This window comes from Betta splendens, chromosome 9 (genome assembly GCF_900634795.4).
Source record: "Betta splendens chromosome 9, fBetSpl5.4, whole genome shotgun sequence".
NCBI lineage: Eukaryota > Metazoa > Chordata > Actinopteri > Anabantiformes > Osphronemidae > Betta > Betta splendens.
This window is the reverse complement of record NC_040889.2, coordinates 6,791,086-6,815,535: the sequence shown is the minus strand read 5'-3', so window position 1 is coordinate 6,815,535 and position 24,450 is coordinate 6,791,086. Positions and strand designations below refer to the sequence as shown.

The following is a 24,450-nucleotide window of genomic DNA, read 5'->3' as shown; positions in this document are numbered from 1 at the left end:
TGCTGTTTTACCACACGTTTTGACTGTGATGACGTGTAAATATTCTTCTTATGAATCCTGTGATTGAGGATTAACACAAAGAACCACATAGTCTTCTATGTACTGTGTCACTAAAGCTATAATCATTTTCACTGTGAAAATTGAGCAGTGAATGTTTTATTTAACTGTATGAAACAAAATCGGTTGCGAGTTTAAAGACTTATTTAAAGCACCTGTTCCTCAGAGAATCAATAACCGATTAGGATAAAAGTCAAATAATGGCATTTAAAAATCTTACGTGACTGGACTGTGTTGCATTTCTGCTTAGATGTCGAAAGCCCCATGTTCAGTCGTGACAGATCTGCAGCTGCTGAAGCTTTGACATGAGTCCGGAGAAAGTGAAGTGCTGCTGTCTACAGTAGATGCATGTATTCATGTGCCCATGGGCAGCATCTGTGTGCGTGTGTGTGTGTGTGTGTGTGTGTGTGTGTGTGTGTGTGTGTGTGTGTGTGTGTGTGTGTGTGTGTGTGTGTGTGTGTGTGTGTGTGTGTGTGTGGACGCGTGTGCGGATGGCAAAGAAAGTATATGGAGATCAATGCAAGCAGCTGTTCTCTCTACACTTCAAACGCCGCTCTGTTGTTGGCGCTGCAATGCTCCGACAGGCCTCACGCAAGGGGATCAAAGGCTAATGAGACAGCCATCGCACAAACGCACCCGGCAGACCCATGAATATTGATACAGCTCAGGAGAGAGAGAGAGCGGGCGAGCGAGATGGATGCAGGGTGTCTTCAGTTGCTCAACAGCAGCCTGATAAATTAAAGTGGGGGAGGGGGCGCGAGCGCATGTTGGAAGGACTTTGGGGTTTAATGCATCACTAGAATATGTGGTCAAGTGTTGAGCGGGCTGTTGACAGATCTCATTTAGATTTCTTTAAGATCTTCAAATGTATTCCACGCTTTAGTACCACAGCGACTTCTGTTATTGTACGGCCTCAATCCCCACGAGAAGGTCACAGTGAAAACTGGAAGAAAGCCTCTCTTCGAATAAGATCGGCAGCAAATGTTCTTTTCATGTCGGACCCTAATGCTAATGGAAAGCTGCTGATCAAATGAATTGGCTTCCAGGCCGCTGCGTTCAGAGGATTTACTCTCAAAAACCTCTAGTTGCAGCCAAATGAGACATTTTACTGGAGCCTGAGCGATACACAAAGGCCTCCGTCCACGCACGTTTACAGCGTAGGCTTTAAACATGAGCGCTGGAATGCCCCACTGGCCCAGTTCCACCAGCAGGTGCACACCACTGCACACTGAGCGGCCCCAGCAAAACAATGCGCCGTGTTCCTTCCGTCGAGGTGCCTGGATTGTCTAGCAGCACACTTAACCTACTGGGTGTCACCAGTTTGTTTCTCCCAGTGGTCGACGGCCACCTGGCATGTTGAAATTAGCGCGTTCTCTGGCGTTATCCATCTAAACGTCAGCGGGAGTCTCCCCTCAAGTGACGCTTGTTTGTAAAGAAATAACTGGCCAAAGGTGACATTTGGGATTTCAGCCTGCAACAGATCAGACTGAAGGCAGGGAACACGCTGAGATGTTTGTCTGGGTGCTATGTCATTGCAGCCTGTTCCTGCTGTCAACAGGCAGGCTAATAGACACTGGAGGGAGGACAAGCACGGCGGCGGGCGGGCGAGCGAGGGAGCGGATGGAGGGGAGAGGGAGACTGATGTTGCAGGAAGGCCGTCTACAGTATGTGGGCGACCGCGCCTCCATCTCGACTCTGGCTCGTAAATCAAGCCTCGCCTCCGGGGCCCATCTTCCATTCTCAGACCTTCACAACAGCTTGTTCTCCAGCCTGTGACGAGAAGGGCTGTTGTCACAGCGGCGATCGATCGCGCGGGATGAGTTTGTCGGACCGGGGATTTCACCCATCGGAGCGTGGTCACTGAAGTGTCCCATCTTGTCTCTGTGTCTGTCTGTAGGCTGCGCATTCTGTCTGGTGCCAAGTCACCACCGGCTGCTGTCAGCTGCACCTCAGAGGTTTCTACCACACTAGGATTCAGGGGTTTCAAAGAAAGGACTCACAAAACTCAGCCCACTAGATTTCTTTGGAACTGCAACTAAATAAAATATTGACGCCTCATAAAATAGTGATAAATTATAAGTGGATTGTAGCGAGATCCCATCAGTTTGTAGCTTTAACGCCCTTTATTTAAATAGAAAACACAAGCCTCAAAGCAAAATAGCTCAAAAATAAAATAGCTTCCTGACACCTTTTGAAAGAAGTTCAAAGTCCACGAAGTCAGTCAGCTGTTCTGGCTGTGACAGGCACAGTCTGTCCTCCAGGGCCCAGTGTCCCTCTCTGCAGCTCCAGGGAAGAAGGCCACGCTTCCAAGAAGGAATCCCAAAATCACACTCAAATGCCGTGCAAACATTTCATGCTGACAGGGCACAACGCAAACAATGCCAGAGCTTTCTGGGAAGTCACCCCAGCTCACTCGCTTTCGCCCATGTTGCTGCTCGGCGCCGACGTGACTGCTCTGACTAAATGTTTTAATGGGCTCCTGGTTGAGAGACAAAATTTAAATCAAATGCAAAGCGGGTTTCTAGATAGTGGTTTGATAAAAATAGAGCGCAGCGCTGCGCAGTAACAGATATGCAGGAGCATCCCCAGCAAAGTCAGCCTGCTTTAAAGCCACGTCGTTAAATAATTCACTTGCACTCGATCCACCCCTTAAAAGCCAATTAGGTGAACATTTCATGGAAATCAGGGACAGTATTTGATCTCCTGATGCCTTTTTGAATTCAAGAGGGAATAAATTACACAAAAGTTGACACATCCAAAATTAAAGGCCCCCGTCCGTCTGACAGTCCTGTCAGGTGAACGCTTAACAAGATAACACTCACAGTTACGACTTTATTTGCACACGCAGTCTTTTTTTACAGTTCAGGTTTTGTGTAGTTTGGGGAAAAAAACTTTTCTTTTTCATTTTAATAGTTAATATTGCATTAAAGTTTCAAGATTAAATAGAAATGTCATAAATGTCCAACAGAAGCGTTTTCACACAGCTTCCTAAACTCATATTGCCGTTGCATGGTACAGATGAAGAATCATTTCAGAGACAAAATGAATTTCGCCTCGGAAAAATTAAAATGTATTGAAAATGGAAATAGCAGTAATATTGCAGTGCCATGTCACCAGTGCCCCCTCCATTCTTTGTCCTCAGGCAGTTTCAGAGCATTTCTTCATCTTGTTTCCTCACCCTGAAAGCTTGTTTGTGAAACTCCACCAGCGCTACACACAAGAGTACTCCCACTCAACCTCCCAGCCTGCTGAGAGCACTTGAAAGCAATTTTCTTTTAATCAACTTCACTATAAAGGCCCCACTGATGCCAACCTCAGCAACACTACCATTTTGTTTTTTCAGCTCCGTCTCTTTCTACATGATATTGATTTCTTCATGAGCACTATGAAATACCGTTTGCTGACGTAATGAGAATTCTCTTCGAGTTTATTGCTCTTTCAGATACAAATGTAGGTGAACTCTTAGGTCGAAGCTGAATTTTTATAAATATCTGCTTTATCAAAGCAGCAAATGCCTACTTTGTGGCACACACTTCAATCAACTGCATAAAACATCCCAATTATCTACATGTACAACAACTATTAAAGGTCAAGTAAAACTATCACAAAATAAAATAATAGAAATATGAGTTTCACATTTTATGGTTAATGAAAATGTCTTTTATGATAAAGAAGAGTTCTTAATGAGGTTATTCAACTTCAAATGATGAGCTGAATACATCCCTCAACTCATTAACATTCACTGTTGACAGATAAGCTTCTGTTTAAAGATTTCCATTCATGATGGAAACTTCTTCTATTCCTTTTAATCATAATGACAAAAGAAGTTCATTCCTGAAGAGACATCGAATTTAACAAAGTCTATGGTAGCTGTTTGGAATTAACTGATTTTGATAGAAAATCATTTTTCAGAAAAATTAACCTTTGTGATATGAAAAGTTGCCTCTAAACTTATAGCAGATGTTTTAGAGCAACAAATAAAACGCTAGCATGACTTGACTTATAATTTTACATTTCTGTTTATCAACAACAACAATCAGTCCGACTGCTTCAGTTCAGCTCACCTGTGTTCTTGTAGCAGAAGGGAAACCTAACGGTTGTTTTCATTATCTCAGGAAATCTGTTATTTAAGTTGGTTAGATAAACTACAGTACTTTTCTAAAAGACATGAATCTTTAAAATATGTTTTTCATGTAGGCTGTGGCTGTAGCTCAGTGTCTGTACATGATTAATGACTACGCAGATAAATGTTGGAGGAGGGGCGACTCACACTACACACAGACATGTCCTCTGGTAAAGACATTCCTGCTGTATCATATTAGTGAATAACATATTTTAAAGTGACCTTGGAAGTGATGTTGCAAATGAACGTTACGCTGCTGCATAGTTAATTCAGAGGGCAGCACCTTTTTTAGCACGTCATGAGTGCAGATGGGCTGCATCTCGCTTCTGTAACGCGTGTAATGTTCGATTTGATCACAACTTTTGAATACTCTGACAGAACAGAATGCATCGATTCATTGTTATTGTTTAATTCAATCAGTGACCAAACTTAAAGTCAGCCATCTTCATTCGCGCGCCTGCAAAGCCATGAATGTTTGTGCAGCCCTGACTGAATTTATATGTAATCTGACACTTTGTCTGCAGGTCACAAGAACATGACGTGCTACGAAGAGCGTCTGCGGTGACTCCACCTGAGAACGTGTCAGAAGACTGACTGCCCTGAGCTCACGGGTGAGCCTCACTGCTCCTACGTCTCCTCCCTGAGATTAATAAGGTAGATCCTTGAAATGATGGATGATAGCCCAAAGTTTACATCACATATTATGAAGTTGGAGCAGGATTTGATGTGTCAGGACGTGACAAGTGAACCCTCAGTGTATTTATAGTGTTTTATTACTGCAGTGCTCTGCCCACTTTATCTGTATGTAGGGTAAGCTGCAGCATATAAAATGAAAGTGAAAACGGTTTCATATTCACTACTCCAGGAACGTAATCCTCACCCAGGACTTAGCCAGACTGTTCTTTCCATGAATTCTAAAGTGGTACACCTGTAAGCACCAGGGAAGCTGCACATTTCACTTCTTTCTTTCACTCCCCTGCTGCATCATTGATGGCCAAGAGGAAAACCTGCAGTGCCTTTGCAGGATTGAAGCCATGCAGACAGATCATAACACCAGGAGTAATACAGTAGATGTTCACACTGCAGCAATAACAATTTCAACAGTATTTAGGCTTCAAAAACAAAAGGAGGTACTGACTTTTATATAACCCAAAGAACTAAATTGCAGTGAATGCAGTAAATCCTATTCTTTATTAATTTTTCATTTAAGTACATTTTCAAATTTAACAAGCTCAAAAAATGACCAAACTTTTGAAAGTACAGTAGCTGTAGTTCTTCTCATGCACACTAATTTATAATCTAAATTAATTCAAGAGGGAAGTTGTAGTTTAAGCAAAACTCTCCTCACATACAGTATATCAGATATACTGTACAGTATATCAAGTATGGAAATTACATGACCTCCCACAGCTGCCTAATGTGTTTTCACAAAACTCAGAAAAGAACCTTGTGGTGGGAGGGTGGGTGCAACCAACCAATAAAAGTAGAAATGTATAAAGCCCTGAAATGTCCTTATAGGATATTAATATGCAGTCCCAGAGCAGCACAAGCCCAGACGCTAATAGGCACACTCGCTTGACTTCCTCATATTTGCAGTTTTCTGTTTTTCGCAGCCCTGTTTATTTTCAGCGGCAGAAACTGCCGATCTGCAAAACCCTGAGGTCATTACCTCCCGTGTCTGTTTGTACAAACCTGTTGTAATGATGATGATATTCTGAGTGCGCGTTGTGCAACAATGATGCTGAGTTGTGCGTTTACCTGCCAGTCTGCGTTAACGAGGCGCCTCCTGTCTGCACACTTTGCTGTGCCGTTCGGAGCGCGTCACAGCAGCTGTGAGGAGGCTCAATAACCCGGTGCATTCAAGCAAACGTTATATCTGCAGCTATATACAGTACAGCATGCACTGTATCAGTCGTCAGGTACAGTAGTTATACTGCGCTGGATGATGTGAGTGCAGGTATTTTGCATTTCAGACCTTAAGTCCCGTGTTTTGTCACAGTTTTAATGACGGTACCTGACTAAGCTCAGGTTGCAGCCTATCAGTGCTGACCCTCACACTGAGCCCTGGTGACACCTTCCAATATGTGTTAATGAGATGACTCCGCTCTGTCTACAGGTCACGGTGATATTTACAAAAAATCTTGTAGCGGCAAAGATCCGCGCTTCCCCGCGGCGCTCCCATGCTCATTTGCATAGCTTTCAGACTTCCCTTTCTCGCTCTCCCTCCTTCACCGCTCTGACTGTGCTCCTTCATGATCGACAGGCTCCTTCGCGCTTCTCTTCAGTTTGTGTCGCACATGTTAATTAAAGCCTCTAATTAGCTTTCCCCACTAAAAGGCTGCATTAAATCAGAGTTGAATGGCAAATGATTCCTGGCATTAGCATAATTGTGTTTTTGAAGTTTAAAGATTTGGGCATTAGGGAAGCTAGCACGCATTTTTGTTTCAGTGATTTGTTGTGTTCGGGGCTTGGGGCCCGAGGGGCTACTGGAGGTTGGCTGGATAGGTTTGTGGGGCCCAGGACCCTACAGGGGCCGTGCACTAATGAGGCCGGCTCCTCTCTGATGGAGCAGATACAGGAAAAACCAACCTGTGATGTGGTACCCTCAGGTGGCCCTTAGAGCCCGGTGGAGCGGAACAGGACACTGGTGGAATATGAGTGCGAGTTGTGTTGGTGTTTGTGCAAGAGAAAACAGTTGAGGGAGAGGACAAAATTAAATATTTAAAATATTTACTGCTTGTATTACTATAGTTTTTAATGTTTATAGTCGTTTTGTACAGTGAATAATGGGATTGGTTCAAGTTGAAGCAAACTGGTGTATTAGTAAACTAGTATTAGTTATTATAGTCTACCGTACTTCAACCGACTCTAAATAAAAAGCAGTGATAGCATAATAATCAGAAGAGGCCAAGAGGCTTAGTAAAATATTTAACAGCACTACAGCTTTTGGAACGGTCACACGGGCAGAACCTCTGTGAAAACCTTGGTTCTGATCCCCTCTCAGCTGGTGCCTCGTCGTAGCTGGTCAGCAGTCTGCCAACGGAGGCTCCCCAGGGCCCATGTTAGCTTCAGCCACCTTTGGAGCTACCGTAGATGTGCCTAATAAACTGGCCACTAAGCCAAAATAACCCTCAACTGGATTGAGACATTTGTGTCCAGGCGGCGATGGTTTGAGAATCGACTTCCTGTTGGTGGCTACTGAACACACAGGGAGTGGCGCCTCAGGTCGTGTCCTCCTTTACGGTGCGGTGTACCTGGATTTACCAGTGATTAGTGCTGTGCACATCCTCAGCTATCAAACATGATTGAAGCTGTCACCATGAATCATGCCTCGGGGTAGACATGATGTACTTTTCAAGAACTTCCTCTGGGTGAACTTGCTCACTGACTACTGTGGCTAAATTATTCAGGCTGAACTTGTCTTCCCAAAGGCGGCGCGGTGGAACAGTGACAGTTTGGGGGTGTGTGATAGCTGGGAGTGTTGTCATATGAGTTATTATTGAACCAGCCAGATATACCACAATGCTGCAGATTCCCGCTCCGGCCTTGATTCTGCTTCAGGCATGAAAACCCATTAAGATGCGTGTGAGGAAGCAGCAAGAGAGTTCAAGAAATGCTGCGAGAAGGAAGAGGCTGCAGACTGAATTATGGCTCCTCTTCCACACAAGGCTGCTTTTAATTAGATTAATTCTAATAAACGCTTTCCGTGTCAGCAGTCAGATAATTTTGGGTTCTGTCAAAGACCCGTTTTTCACCAAGGGACACACGGTCCAATCCTAAGGAGACAGATGAATTTGCACGGAAACATTTTTTAATGGCAGGAAAATCCTTGGCGCAGTAATGTGTTTTTCCTCATGAAAAGAGATTTAGACAGAAAACAGAACAAAAAAAAGTAGAAAATACAGAAAGCAAGAGAGGAGGGAAGGAGAGAAATGGACAACAGACAGAAAGCGGGAGAAATAAAGAGACCGCGAGCAGCGCCAGGCTGTGTTTGGAAGTCTAACATTCATTATGTCTGTTTCACTGGTGCTGGCAGTCAGAACGCAGGAGGAGATCTCAGACAGCCAGCAGAGAAACCAAGGGCACTGCCAGAGGCTTGATTTACACAACAAAAAGACATTTCACCCTACGTGACCTGAACAGGACTTTTTTTGTTTCTCAAAGTTTGCCAAGTTTATGCAGCTGCATCTGCCAAAAGGAAATATTCCTGTATCGCGCTCCCCCTGCACTCCCAGCATCTGCGCTGATTGTTGATCCAACTGATGCGAGGCTGTACTGAACCTGCAGGAAGAGGCAGGAGGAGTTGGGGGGGGGGGGGGGGGTTTGCCTGGCACCGTGCAAAGCAGAAAATCACGGCACATTCAACTGAATAATTGCTTTTATAAACAGTAATTTGCTATTTTGTTATAAAAGACAGAACAGCAGCATGCAGCTGGCAGAGCGCATACCATGTAATTATAATATTTCTGGTTTGAATGTGGCCGCCTCTTATTTGTCGTCTTCAATTCATATTTGATTTATTGGCTCACACTTATCTAAGCATAGTAATGGCAATGCAGGTTCAATCCAAATACAATATTCCCTATTTAGGAGATCTTGTCAAACTAAATTAGATTTTTCTTGTTATTAGTGTATGCTTTACTTATTTTCATTAGTTTAAACATAATCACATATGAATGTACACACATGCAAGACTGCTCAGCAGTGGATAAAAGTCAAAATCATCAATACATTTGTGTAAGTGAGGCAGTAGTGCAGATCTAGAGGACACCTTCTTTATTAAACACCACTTATTAACTTACAAAATACAGCAGCACATGATAGCGTTGATAAAAAAAGTCTAATAAAAATGTATGTACTTAATCTAAAATCAAAGTCGTGAATTTCCTAGATTAAAGTGAGAAGTTTCAAAGTCAGTATTAGAAAAACAGAGGATGAAGTCAGAGAAGTCATCTTCACACATGTCACATTTGCTCAGAGCTAATGACCGTAGCTGGTTGTATGACCTGCTCAAGGTCCCAAACGGCAGCACCGTGGAAGATTCATGCTTATTTAACAGATTCTTTTATAAATGAGGCCAAATACAACTTTAATGATCCGCTTATGCCATGTTTTCTCTAAACCCTCTTTCGCATTCTATGACAACCAGGTAGCTGGTAATTGTGGGTATTGCAGTGTGTTTCTGCTTTAGGTCATTAGTTTTCAAATGGACCATGATGTGCTTACAGATGTGCATTTATTAGCTTGGAAAGTGACTCACCTGACCAGAGCCTTTAGTCACTGCTATGCGACAAAAACACACCTTAATCGTAGCCTTAAGCATCACGAGTGGGAGCATTTGTTCTTAATTTGAGTTTTAATCTGCGAGACAAAAAGGAAAACTCATTATCTGAAGTTCAGCGTATAGGTCGGTTCTGTTTAAAAGTTATCTGTCAAGGACTCGTGGCCTTTAAAGGTGCTCCCTGCTTCTAATTTATTATTAGGATAATGATGTGCTTTTCATTTTCAGTCATAAATGATGGGAAAACAACGCTTAAATGTTAAAAGACTTTGTTTAGCTGTCAGGGCTGACATGTAAAGTCATACTTGCTCATTTATGAAAAAAAAGGGGGTCCAACCCAATGTGACAGGTAAACACACATACACACACCTTCTGTAGCCCTGATTGAGTGTAAGTGTCTCTGTTGGCGGTCAAGGTCAGCTGATAATGGGAGAGATTGAGGACAGGGTGAGGCGGAGGGGGGGGGGGGGGGGGGGGTCGTCGGCAGTCTCAGGTAATGAGATTTACGACCCTGAGCTCTTGCTGCAACCCCCCCCCCCCCCCCCCCCCCCCCCACCAGCCCCCACCTCTTGGCTAACATGATTTATAGATCTAATGGATGTCAGCGCTCCCACCCAAGATAGAGGCTTCGCATTATCACCGAGGGAACAGGACATACGTACGATGAGCAGGACAGGCATACGTAGACGCCTGTGTGTGTGTGGCTGTGTGTAAAAGCGCTGGTGCTTCAGTCAAAGGCATCAGCACATGAACGCGTGCCCTTTTTAGATACAAGTCAGTGAAGTAGCTTTTTAAATGCAGTGTAATATTAATAAATGGCTTTGGAGAAAGTCTTTGTTACTGACCTTCCAAGTGCGCTAATCAATACTTTTCTATTAACCGTAGATCAAATCACTGGAGGTGCAACCTATCGTTCAGAGTGAGGAAACACAAGATAATCACAAACTCTGCAGATGTTTCAACAGACATGTTTAATTAGGCCCTACACGTAGTTTTCTAGGACATGGATGCGAATAACATCGCCTGGCCAGACCTCAGTGTTATGATCCTAATTGAATCCTGCACCAAAATCACTTTAAGTAATGATGTTTGTTCCTAAATGTAATAAATGTGAAGGCTATTCAGGCGATAGCGGTTTCATTTAAGGATGTAACTAAAAGCACATTTACAGGAATTAAAACAACAAACACAGTGAAGGCGATTAGCTGCCACACACACACACACACACATACACACACGAGTAATGGGATTACTCCGACAGGCCGCCCTGCGCGCCGCTCGCCTCATTGTGCTAACACTGGCGACAAAATGACATTCAACACACAAACGATGCCATTGTTCCGCTCCGCCGCGCACGCCGGCAGAGGCGCCGTGGCAGCGAGGACGGCAGCCATTGAACTTACTGCTCATTACCAGTACAAGTTCTCCTAGAGCGGCAGGAACAACAGAGGCAACATTCAGTGTCTGTTCAGCTCTGTTTACTGACGCCCGTGTGAAAAAACACCCAACAATATGGTGACAGCCAGATTGCCTCCCAATAGAGGCAGTGCTAATATTTGCACTAGGCCTGCTGTACGTGTTGAAAAAGATGGTGGATTGGATTTCGAGCACACGCTTACACACACAAACACATACAAACACCCCCTTCAGTTGTTTGTTCTTATGCAGTCTCTCATCTCGGTGTATTTTGAGAATTAAACCAATAAGCCCCCCTGCTAAGCCCAGCCTAGCAGTTATTGATGTGCTGCCTTTTCATTGTCTGGAGTTTATTCAGTTCATATTCACTGTGTCTGCCTTTGTGCCAAGAAGCAGCTCCCTTTTTAAAGCGACTGGCGCCGTAGTGCTCACAGACGCGAGTGCAGCTGTGAAATTTGGGGCAAAAATATGTTGTGGAAATCATTAATGCGCTGGCAGTCTGACGAAATCGTATTCCTTTATAGTTCGTACATGGATTCTTCATTTTTAGTGAATGACATGGACAAAGACAAGATTAACTGATGTTTCAATTTTCACGCAAATTCTCCAAATTAATAATTTTACAATACTTTTTCTTACAGTAAGCAACGGAAAATGTGCAGAATGCAGGTAACTGGGATCAAAACAATAAAAGCAACCACAGAACCACAACATGCAGAACAATGTGATCCTCCGCCTTGAAGTTCCATCAGCTGTCAATCAAGCCCCTCATCATTTTCACCCGCGCGGTGCTCTTTAAATTATAGTTCATCACCGCGTAGAAATTACATAGAACTTCACTAAGTAATTACAAATATTAGACTTTAAAATTCAACTAATAACGTGACAGCATTTTTTAACATTGTACATATTATACGTTGTCCATATACATGTATTGCGTTGCTTCAGAACAATTACAGCCTCAAACATACCGCTGTAATACTTCTGAAATTCAAATGACAACATATGTTACATTTACATATATTTCTACCTATGAAGCACATGTTACTGTGGTGAGGAGCCTGTTTCATATGTTTGATTGAATATTCAATATTATGGTACAGTGTGTGCAGATGACATTTACTGCACACATAATGTGTACTGTATAACATTGTAAACTTTAATATATTTTCATGAATATTATGCGTATTATTCGCACAGTAAACATTCTCTGCAGCAGAATTATGTGGCTTTAGAAAAATATCTTGATTTCTCTTAAACAAACCTATGTATGCATTTAAAATCTCTAATAGGTCCATAGAGTACATGCACAGGTCATTCCTCAACAGCCACTTAGTATCTGTTTTCGCAGCCTTTTCTGAGCTTTTGCTTGCTGTAATGTAAATATCCCCCGCTGGGGTTCAATGAAGTCATTAGTTTAGCTCGAAAAAAGGGATTAATTAGTGAAGGATCAAAGAAGCAAACATGCTACCTTTTTAAAAATATCCCCAAAGGACGTGTGAAGCCTCTGAATCACCTCACATTCCTATGAACCACAAATGATTCGCATGACATTTGAGCTTTGCTGCACACTGTAGATCACAGTGGGGAAAAAACACAGAAAGATGAGAGGAATTACAAACGTAATGACACAAAAGTTCGGCTCTTAAGACTTTTTTCATTTATTAGTTACTTGAAGCCGCTGCCTCCTGAATGCCTCTGAAATCATTCTCCATTATCTCTCCTGTATCATTTTATCTCCTCACATCCAGCCGGTATCTCTGTATGTCGAAGCTCAGGCCCATGGGGAAGTTTGTCATTCTGATAACAGGTGGGATAACGCATGAGGGGTGAAAATACAAAATAGATTTAATTTTCAAAGTTGGAGTCGTAACCAAGCTGCAAGGTTTTAACAAAGCTCAACAAAAACTTCCTTTTATTTATTTTGAGATGAAAAAAAAATATTAAATGAAGGCATGCGCACAATCTCCGGATGCTGCTCATTTCGTTTATTTGTTAGCTGCTCAGCTCTTTTCACTTGAGGTAACATTCTCGGCTGAAAGGACAATAAATAGCGCTGTTCAAGTGCCTCGACAATTTTCGGCTCAATAGAGAAAATGCACAGTTGATTTCTCTGTGGCGTCTCGGCTGTTTCATTAGCACAGAACCAAAGGGGCTTTTTTCCCTTCTGTTTATTCCTCTGTTGGTGAAAACGATGGTTTCTACAAAAAGTACGGTTGCTGAAGTAATCAACAGGAAGTCCAGAAGGGAGAGAAATAATCAAAGTTTAAAGTGAAACAGCTTTCAGTTGAGCCTGGTGTGTTTACACAGACTTTAATACTTTGTCTGCATTTTCTGATCCAACATTTTATTCTATATTACACGAGGCAGTCTCAAAATGCACTAAGAGGCTAAATCCTTTGCAAATGTGATATGGATCCTCTATTAGATGCCAGACTTTTAATACCTGGTACATGCACTGGAAGCAAACAGATTATTAGACACTTGCTACAGCCACTCTGTTCACATTCATTCAAACAAGCACAGGAGCAGCACTCCAATGCTAAAATATTACAGCTTTGTTTCAACACAGAGGAGGGCGAGTGTTGCCAGAGAAAGCTTAAAATGGCTGCTGAAAGTCAGGATACTGGAGCTGAACCAAGCCCAGCAGACGGTGGACAGGCTTGTGGTTGGATGGCTGGGTTCGAAGGCATCAGCTTGTTAGGGTGGAAATGGATTAGTGAGAGGCACAATGGGAGTCTTAGGCGTGTCTGCGGTGTTGTGTTAAAGCCCTGCCTACGTTGCCCAGGCGGCTACACTCATTTATGCCCAGCGGTGCATGCAGCAGCCAGCGCGCGCACACACACAAGCCTTTTCTAATTGCCATGGTTTCTTCAGAGCTTGCAGCGACAGCCCCGATTCTGCATCCATCAAAGCCGTAAATGAACCTGCGGCGCTGCACAATTGTTCTGTTTGTCACGTGCAGCTGGCGGTGGAATCATTTCTGGAACACTCCTGCGCTACGTCGTGGGAGACACCGCAGTGAGCTTCACAGTGAGATGGGGGAGTAAACATTGATTCAGGTCTCATTCATTAGATGAAATTTATGTCATGTCAAATGTTTATTATAAATCTCATTCATGAAATGCTGAAAGGTTGAAATCGTGGCCTGCTGTAGCTCAACGCTGCTCCTCTGATATGTATAGGACACTTCAGCTATTACCACCACTGTTACTGACACAGTACTAACTGGAAAAGGTGTTGGTTTGAATCCGTTCGTGGGCCGTGTGACTTTACAGTACGTGTGTCTTCTGCAGGTTCTCCTCGTTTCTCTACGGGTTTTCCTTCACCCGCCCAAAGACATGCAGTGGCTCTAAACCGCCATTTTAAACCATGTAAGAACATCGTCTCAACTTATTGGACAGATGTGTCACCGCGGGAGCAAAAAAAAGTAAATAGAGGAAGGAGATGCCGCTGTGAACGACACACATTTACTCACATTCACACCTACAAGCGTCCAATTAAACCGAGCTGCGTGTTTTTGGACTGTGCGGGAAACTGGAGCACCCGGAGGGAACCTCGCGCGAGCAAACTCCACACGGAGCGGGAATCAAAGGGAAAGTCTAGGGAAGTGTGGGCGCCGTGTGAGTGACAGGTGATCCCTGGAAACGGCAGTGGAGAGACATCACAACAAAGATGCTGCAACAAAGGCCGAGTCTAGTTGCTGAGCTAATTGTCACAAAGACACACCAGAGTAACGGCGTCTAATAGTAGGAAATGTTCCAAAACAAACACCGATCTGATCCCATCACTGCGTATTTGTAGCTTAAAAAGGATCTGGAATAACACTGACTCCTGATCAGCCCTGATACCTTACTTCGTGTGGAATCATGTGGCATCGCAGATAAAGAGCCCCGGACTTCCCTCCAGCGCCTCCGGGGGCTTCCCCAGCCGCCGCGGCCCGGCCCGGCCCAGGACACAGTCACTCCAGCTCGTCCTGGGTCTTCGGGGAATTTTGTGCTAAAGCCAAACGTGTGTGTGGTCACGGTTAATTCTGTGCAAGCGCAGCCTGTGCAAATGAGGATTGACGGGCGCCTAATGCCCACTGCAGAGAATAAATGGATGATGGAGAATCCTGTTGTGACACCCCCCATCCTGCGTCTGAAATGAGACACAGCCATCTAAGATTGATTTTGTGTTTGTGTATATTTTGGGTGTGTTTGTGAGAGAATGACGGAGCGATGAATTCATTCTCTGACTTTCATAGTATCAGTCACAGTATTTACATATTCATTTCTCATAGTGAGATGACAGTGATGTTATTCTGTTGCTGTCTTCACAGCATCAGTCTCGCTTTTGAATTTATTGAAACAAATTCGCCCTAAACCTTTTGACATTTTCTCAACTCTGTTACTACGGTAACGTACATTTCTTTTGTAGCATTGAACACATTTCCAGCTATTATCATTTTTTAAAGCATTCTCAAACGACCCTGTTGCTGCTCAGAAAATGGAAATTTGCGCTTCTGCAATTCCAAACACTGAGCCAACTTTATCAGCGCTGGAAGATTTTGTTGCATGATCAAAAGCTCCTGCTGTTAAATGGACCTTTTTGGTTGGATGGAGTAGTTTTATCAAGAAAAGAAATGAATAAATAAATAAATAAATGAGCTTATTTAAAGCATTCTTATATTAGAATGCTCATAGAAATAGACTTAAAGTAAGAAAGGGAGCTTCTTATCACTGGAAATATCCCTCTGCTTGGAAATCAACTCAAGTAACTTCAAGTGCACATCTTAGATCCGCTTTGGCTTTTATCCATGTAAAACCCACAATGTAGAGACTCAGTCTGGATTTTCAATGCAAAATTGACTGTTTAGAATCCAAGACTCAGATGACACGCCTGCATTTGCAAAACAAAACAAATGTGTCTATTTTTTGAATCCAACAAAAGGATGTTTACGTTCCCTGGCTGTGTGATCAAGGACGATAGAGAAGCGTAATGAAATAAACGTCAGGCAGAGGAGAGATAGACTTCTGGGGTGAGTCACGTCCGCCTCCAATGCACTTATCAGGTGGGGATTTTCTGGAAGTGTCACTCGGTATAGGAAGCCTTCAAGGCTCTCGGGGAAAGGGGATGCTGCGCTAGTGACAGGGCTATCTGCCTCTGACAGCCCAAAGACCTAAAACCGGATGGCGGCGAGAGATAAGGCTCTGTCAGCACCGGACACACAAACAGGAGGACTCACACGTGCACACACGATGCGTGCACGCACACACACACACACACACACGCACACAGACAGACACACAAACACTGGCATTCACTTTGCATTAACAAATTCCCTATTGCCTGACCACTCACTCATTCATTCACTCATGTGCACTGATACACACACACACACACACACACACACACTGGCTCCCTGTCTGCCAGCCAGCGAGGCTTCCCATTAGCTGTGGTGCAGTGTGCTGGGTGAGGAGCGCTGGGGCGAGAGACATCAATTTGCTTCCTCTAATGCTCTTGCTGCCCCCACAAGACATATTGATTATTTCTTCCCCGCAAAGCGACAAATAGCAATTTCGGGGGCATAATGGAGATAGATGGTTGGTTTATAAGAAGCCCCCAAAGAAAAGTTGTGAGGGGGGGGGGGCAGGGGGATGGGCACGCTCTTCCTCCATTGCACGCCTCCTCCTCTCGCTCCCTTTGCATCCCTGGCGTTTGACTTTCTCTCCCCTCCACCTTCTCCACGTCGCCCCCACTTCCGCACACGGCGTGAAACAAACGCGCTAAATATGACAGGCGAATAAATAACCAGGAGCGGGAACGAAGCGGGGCGTGTTGGGGTGAAGCCACGTAATGAGGGACGGCTGTACATTTGATAAGGTGAAGGTGTGATGGGGCTTTGGGGTGCGCAGATGTTGTGGCGCGCCATCAATGCACATTCATTACGCAGCGCCTCCATGGAGCTCTGCCTCCTCCCATTTTAATGGTCGCACTACAGAGAGCAGCTGCTGCCGCAGTGCTTTCCTCCGCCGCACTCTCCGTCTGTTACTTCTACTTTATATCCCCTTGTTAGCACCACTGAGACTGATCCATAGGTTGCTATTATGGTGGGATAATGAATTTCAGATCCTTGGTTCACTGTGGGGTTGACTGCGAAACCTTTGAAGCCTATTTTAAGTTCTCAGATGAGTTTCTGTGTAAGTAACTGCACTTTATTGATATGTGGTGAGAGGGCTGTTGTGTGTGTTGGCTGTTCTTGGTGCAGCGCTTCTTCAGATCAACTCTTCAAATGTACTGTAGGGCCGTACACAATTCTTTTGACAAGGAGGCAGCTGCTTACAAATTCCAAGACAAGCGAGATGCTTAGATTTTGAAAAGGAGAACATCAGTGTCATAAAGCAGTCTGTTTTCCTTGAAAAACGGGCCTCGGCGCTGACAGGAGCTTACAGATAAATCACGAGATATGTTGTTAACAACCCAGTTGAGCCTTGAGTCTGTGCATCCATATGTCTTCATTTATTTCCAGAAATGTCCCTCAACTTTATCTGACTGCGGTTTTTACAAACTTCCACAGTGAACTTCCTCCTCTCACGCAGCTTCAGTCTCCACAGCATCAACGGCTGACAGCTGAACAACAAGCGCCAGTACCTGCTCATCGCACGATGAACTGATTGGAAAACTAGTTTAGCTGCAGACAACTTTTTCCTTCCAGAGATGATTTCTGCTTGTAACAGTAGGGTTTGAAGTAGGCTGTTGACAGAGTTTAACCTGTAAGAATGATCTATTCGCTCCTAGTTGAGCTCGATTATAGTAGTTGTTCTATATGATCAGATGATTAAGCAAAAGCTCACCTCCAGGTTTTTCAGATATGCTGTGTTTTCCGTTGTGTGATCAGTTTCTGCAGCCATGTTAAATCCTCTGGAACGCTTTGCATCCTCAACAAGTAAAATATCGCAGGGGGCTTTGATCTCTAAATCTTCTCTTTTCAGAGAGCTGTCTTCCTCCTGTTTCCCAAGCCTCTTTATCACAATTCTCCTGAATATTTCATCATCTTTTTTCCCCAGTCTTAAACCGCTGCCATTGTTTAGTCACCAGAAAATCTGAAAGGACAAATCAAGTTTCTGTCGGAAGTTTGTTAATCAATAATTCAGTATTTTGGCTTAGTTTGACAGACTGAGTGACTAAAAGTGAAGTTGTTGCTTTTCTAAATACATTTTTGTATGGATCATATTGTGGACATGTACCTACAGTCAGTTTATATCACTGCACTTTGGGAATTAGTCATTCAAAGCATATGCTGAAATATATATTTACTCTGACTAATAAAATGATGTTTAATATCAGTAGCATGTTTGTGCAGATAATAGGGAAACAGCAACAAAGGTTCTCGGCTCCCTTCCTCGCTTTATGAATGTGAAGCACACATGACAGGCCATTTTGTTGTGTTATAGCGATAATGGATCACATCTTTAATTGCATGCAACACGCCTGTAGTGGGTCATAAATCACAAATTATTTTCAGTGCTGCGTTGAAGAATTACCAAAACTTTGACCGTTCCAGAGGCTTTTATGCCCCTCCGCCGGCAGCCATTATCAATTTAGTTGCTTAAATGAAGGTAATGCAGCCATTACAAAACGTAGCGGCAGCAAGTTTCCTGCTCGCGCGCAAACAGGCGCCCGTGACCAAATGGAATTTTTAAACACCCCGGCCAATCCTCGACAGACTAACGACGCCGCCCTCCTCCGAGATGCAGCAGAGCTAAATTATAGGAAGCAGCCCAGACAGACAGAAGTGACACGAAGCCACATTCACAATGAGCTTATTATCCCTGTTACTGTCAACGCTGCACGGCCAAGCTGTCAGTGATCACAACAGACATGTTATATACGACGGCCGTATTACAGGCCGCTGCCTGATAAGAGGAGTGATTCACTGCGGTGATGAAAACAGACAGGTGAGATGGAAACCAAGGAGGGGCCCGGGGGAGGGGGGGGGGGGCTGGTGTCAGGATATCGGGGCGCAATAGGGCAGCTGAAGGGTCGGAGTGGGAAAGGAAAACAGACGCCAGAGGAGAAGGAGAGGATGCAGACACAGGAGACGGAGGAGAGGAGATGGATGGGTGGAGGAGCGAGGGGGACGCCTATTATCCTGCATCGATTTACTCCGGTCAGGGACGGCTGGGCGTGTAATGAAGTGTGGGATCTAGGGGTTGCCGCGTGGCGTGCCGCTGCCTTATAGCTTTCTGGATGTATTGTGGGATGATGTGTCACCGTGGCGCGTGTGTGCGCGACATGCAGATCCTAATGAGCGATCTGCTGTGGTTAACCTCAACGTGGGGCCTCTGCCTCCACAACGCTGTGCTGCTGGAGTAGCTTTTCCAAACTTTGAGCGAATTTGAGCGGCGCAAAGTTGAATATACAATTAGAAATTGTGGAAATTCCTGAATATGTAACATTTTCGAAAATGTCTTCTTCTTCCTTAAAATAAATATATCTACCGTTGACTGGTCAGACAAAGGCAACGTGCTTGAGCAGGATGCTCCCAAAAGGCCACCCTCCACCCCCTTGACGTTCTCTTAGTCATTTTCTCTTGCAACGTGTCGTCCATCCTGGCGCAAATCACAGGCGGCCGACGGCTGCAGAACGGGGCTCGTAGCGCATTAGAAGACGACAAAGGCAGCGTTTGCAAATGCCGGGCAGGAATTTCATCAGGTACGAGTGAAGAAGCGCGGGTGCCGTGGGGGGAAACGCACATTACAGCTACTGTATGAGCGAGAAGCTGCCCCTTTGTTTTCCTCCTCCATTCGCTTCACTGTCTCGTTCGGATCCCTCGTGTTTCTCCTTCCTTGATTTCCTCCCCCAGAAGCCCCAGCACTTCCTCCCGCAGTCTAATCCGCCGCTCGCCGCTCCCCCTGTGCTCCGCGACCTTGACACGTCGTCCCGTTCCCCCGCTTCCAGGACAGCCCCGGCGCGCTCAGGATAATGGAACGGAATGCTGGAGTGGTGAACCCCCCCGAGGACGCCGGGAGAAAACACAGGAGTGTGTCAAGCAGGGTGATAACACTCCATTCTCCCGTGCGTCTGTCGGAGGAGCAGGGATTATGGTTTTACAGGCAGGCTTTGGCAGATTTGCAGGCTCTTTCTGCGGCCGGGGGTGTTTACACCGGAAGGGGGGGGGGGGGTTCTCACATCTGTCTCACACAAAGGTCTTTATTAGTCTGGCATTGCTGCATCGTGTGCACTCACATCTTAGTGGACAGGCAATTTAAAAGTTGCCGTCGAACTTCAAGACGTCAACGCTCCCACAGAAATGCCGCTGCACTCAGGGATGCGCTTCTAATTTGCCTCCCGGTAACAGGCGTCATCGCAGGACGTTCACATCTGCAAGCTGTGACATTTTGGATGTGTGAGTGGGCACGGGCGATTCCTTTGCGCCACAGACCTCCGCCACAAACTATTAAAAACACATCAGCGCGCTGTTGCACCGGGCGCCATCGTTCATTTTTATCAAATGTTGTTTCAAATTCAGTTTTTGTTATTGTTTAAACGTGTGTGGGAACTGAGGTGAGTTCTTACAGTAACTGCTGGTTTACAGATAATGTATTTGATGATTTCTGATTAATGTGGATTCACACATCACATGTTCTTATGTGCGATTTGCGCCAGTGAAGCTGCATTTGCCGCGCTCTGCCTCCATCTTCATTATTCTGGCAGTAATTGTCTGTGAAGGGCACTGTCTGTGCCGCAGATTTTGATTGGGGTGAGGTATATTTTATATCTCAGCCCTTATTTGCTCCGGCCTGCACTCCGGCTTGGTCGACCTGGTCATTATCAGACGCCAAATAAGATTCGGGCGCTTCAGAAGACGTGGAGGCTTTGAGCCTGGATTTTTAGGTGTAGTGAGACTGTGAGGTGAGAAATCAATAAAAACTGATTGGTAAGTCTGCTTTGTTGCTGAAAAACAATTATCAGAGTTTGAGACTCTTGGTAAAGTTCAACAGATGAAACTTAGCAATTTCTAGTAAACATCCTGCCTTGTACTATTAGACTGCAGCCGCCTACTCTTGACCCCAATCTACCTCAGATCCAAACAAGCATGGGCGCTGGACATGATCCGCTTCCTCGGTCCAACGCAACCTCAGCCCACCTGACAGTCAAACATTCTTTAAAACTGACCTTCACCATGAGTTAAGAAAAATAAATCCAATAAGAGGGGGAGGGAGCCTCATAAGAACGCCTCCCACCCTAAAAATAGAAAAGGTGGCAATTAAGTGCCAATCTAATCATCCCTCTGGTAAACGAGCCCTAAAGATTCCACCCTCATATCCCCGAGGCTTTTTTTTTTCACACCGCTTCCTCATCATCGCTGGCTATCGGCTTAATTACGCCCCCGCCATCCCCAGATAAGAGAGTGATAGCCTTATCACCACGGCTCATTTCCAAATCCATGAAATTAATAAAGTCCACCTCCCGTCTCAGTTCTGGGGCCAAACTTATATGAGCTGTCACGTATGAAAACTCACTGAAGTCGTACTTTTCTTGTTCTTACAGTTGGCAAAGGAAAGCTACGGAAAATCATTGTCCTGGATATTAAATGGAAGGAAGGAGGTTTTAGTGTTTGGAACGCTGTAATTCTTCACCCTGTGTGTTAGTTTTATGATTTTCATTTATCACTCTCACAGTAGCTGGATCATCTGCTCGATTCCGTTAACTACTTAATTTCCCTTAATCTCCACCTTGGGAGAACAGCGAAATTGCACACACTTGTTTCCTCCGGGAGCCGACCTTTAACACTTTACTTTACATGCGTGTAAAATATCAATTAGCAGGAATGCGCTGTAACAAACGCGCGGCCAACAGACCTGTCCATAAAAGTCCCGGGTCTTTGTCAGTATATCATCAATAAAGCTCCAATCAAATAACACTGAGCTGCCTTCCAGTCAGATCCACCTCCAGCCCTCCGTGTTGGCTGCTGTAATCAGTGGGGAGACAGCTGGTTTCACCACGCCGTTCCACCTGCCCGCTCCCCTGAGTAAAGGGCTGTGCTTCACCAACCAGATCCACTCCCAGTCTCTTTCCAAGGCACACTCCAGCATGACTGGCAGGGGTCTCACATATCGATTTGAGGGAAGGGAGAAGGTTGGGCGGACCCGTCACCGCACCGATGCTGGCAGTGGAATGAGACGGGCTCCCTCTAGGTTTGGGCCTGTCATTTATTTCTAAACGGCGGCAGATGGTGGGTTTGGCGCTCGCACCGTCCTCTCAGCCTCCCAAGGTGCACTTCTGTGATGGATGTGGCGAATGGGAGCGCTGCGGAGAAGACTGAGGCACATCTGCGCAGGCCGATAACAGGGGGCAAAGTATGTCTGGGCTCTCCAGCCGTCAACATGCTTTCACATATTACTCATTCCCACACCGGCCTCTTGAGGATTCACATCTTTTTGAGTTTATTTGCTTCTCACTTTCATAGCGGTGCTTTTTGCGGCTCTTATCAGCAGGACACCTTTCTGTTTACTGTGCAGGTGGACTTTCAGGTTTGACATTGCTACTGGGCTGGAAAAATCTATACAAAGTTTTCTTCCAGTAGAACATGTACTGAAGAAAACCTGGAGCCAGGTTTTAGATCTTTTGATAGTCTTCACCTTACAGAAACTCTATTGACTGGACTTAGTGAAACTATCCACACTAAAATGCAGTTTGTAAATACGTATTATTATTTCAGATCATATTCAATAAATACCTTTTCCGGACACTGTAATAACTTTAACACCAGCTTCAGTCACTGTAAGCGTTATGTTCTGATTCATTCTCAGTAACGATACGTGTAGTGGACATCTTTCCACCTGTGTTGTTTTTCAAGGCGCACTGAATCCAGCCTTTGTTGCAGCGGTCCACACCCTCTGCCCACTCACCGTCTAACGCAGTAGATCCAAAAGGCGCGTTAAAGTGAGCGATCGCCGCCTAACAAAACCATTTGTAAAGGTCACGTCAGCTCCATCATCCTAATCATGGAACACATCACTTTCCGTGATTTAGGGTTGCAGTAAAAGCATCATAACCCGCCCAGCCGCATCCCTGCCCATAAACGTATCCATGGCAACAGAGACTTCGGCCTGCCCTCCGATGATGCATCTTTGGGATTCTCTGTGCATCGCTGCAGGGTGACGAGTCAGGCGTAAAGAGTCGATTTAGCTGCGGCATTGGGGAGGCTCGCACATTAACGGGAAGGAAATAGGAGCCAGCAAATACTTAGTGGGTGATTGGCTCCGCAATAACAGAACACCCCCTTTGGCAGCTCGTCAAGCGGTGCTATACGGATGCCATTACAAACAGGGAGCCATTAGCAGGCACCGAGGCTTTGTGAGGCATGTCGCCGCTTCACGCCTTTAACCCCCGGGCCTGTTTTAGAACGTGTCCGATCAGCTGTGTAGTGCTCATCCCCTGTGTGCGTGTTTATGTGTTTTACCTTTCAGACGCGCGCACACACAAGTGCTGGCATTTAAGAAATATTAGTTCTCGCCCAACAACGACTGGTAAATGCAGCACTTAAAGGGAGATTTCATGTAACATCATGCAGGTCCCTCCTAAGGCCCAGTTACATCAATCCCCTTTGCAAAAAGAACCAATTTAGGTCACAACATGGCACAGTGTGTGTACACAACGCCCCCGAGGATCAGACCCAGATCTCAGACATAAAAAATAAAACCTTTATCAACTGAGAACCTCCGTCTGCACTTTCAATACATCGAGGTGCAACAACGTCATGGTTTACTGCGTTAATAGAAGCGTTACATACACACGTGTTTAGTGCATTTATGCCGCGTTACGCTTTCCAAGTAAACACATCAACACACACATCTAAGAAGCTTCCTTCGGCCGTGAGCTGCACTAGAGACTAGAGCTGCATTATAATGACATCACCGCAGGAAAGTGTGCGTTCTGATTTCTTATGCCTCGTGCAGCACACGTGCGGTAGAGAGATACACAAGCAGGCGCGTAGCATGCAGGTGAAAAGCCAGCTGAAGCAGTAGAGCGATGAATATTACATCACTATATGATGCTTTATGTTCTATTTTTCAGAGGTTTTTTAGTGGCATGGAAATTTGGAAAATGATCCACAGAGAAATCCTTTCATTTGCATCTGTTACAAACTACAGATTTAGATGCCAAGTGCTCAGAGAAGCCTGTTAAGGCTAATTTCATACTCTTGCACTTTTACTTATCGGCAGTCCTGCTTTTATATTTTGTCATAAATGACACATCATCTTGATAACTGAAATAATTAGTAGCTGGTATTCACTGATAAGTTGCCTGTGAGTGTAACAGCTAATTAGACAATTAGGAAGCTGCTAAAGTGGAAACCAGGATATGTTCTGTTTAATGTGTGTGTATATAAAATACAAAATACAACCAATGCATTTGTGGGTCACGTGATTATGATGCATGTGCATAAATAGCCTCAGGAAATACTTAGTAATAGCTTAGTAATATAGTAGACATACTGTAGGTCTAGACCATGAATGTCTTAGTGTCTTATTTTAGCTTGGCAACTGTTTTGTCTTTGTCTATACATTTTTGTTTCACCTAA

The 24,450-nt window shown here is 44.7% G+C and overlaps 1 long non-coding RNA gene across 1 annotated transcript in view; it reads left to right on the top strand.

Annotated features, from left to right (window-relative positions):
* The window catches only part of LOC114862636 (uncharacterized), a 34,799-nt gene that overhangs the window by 1,724 nt on the left and 8,625 nt on the right, over window positions 1–24,450 (top strand). The window contains exon 2 of the long non-coding RNA XR_003787020.3: window positions 4,705–4,834. This is a non-coding gene — a long non-coding RNA (uncharacterized LOC114862636). The remainder of the gene's footprint in view (window positions 1–4,704; window positions 4,835–24,450) is intronic.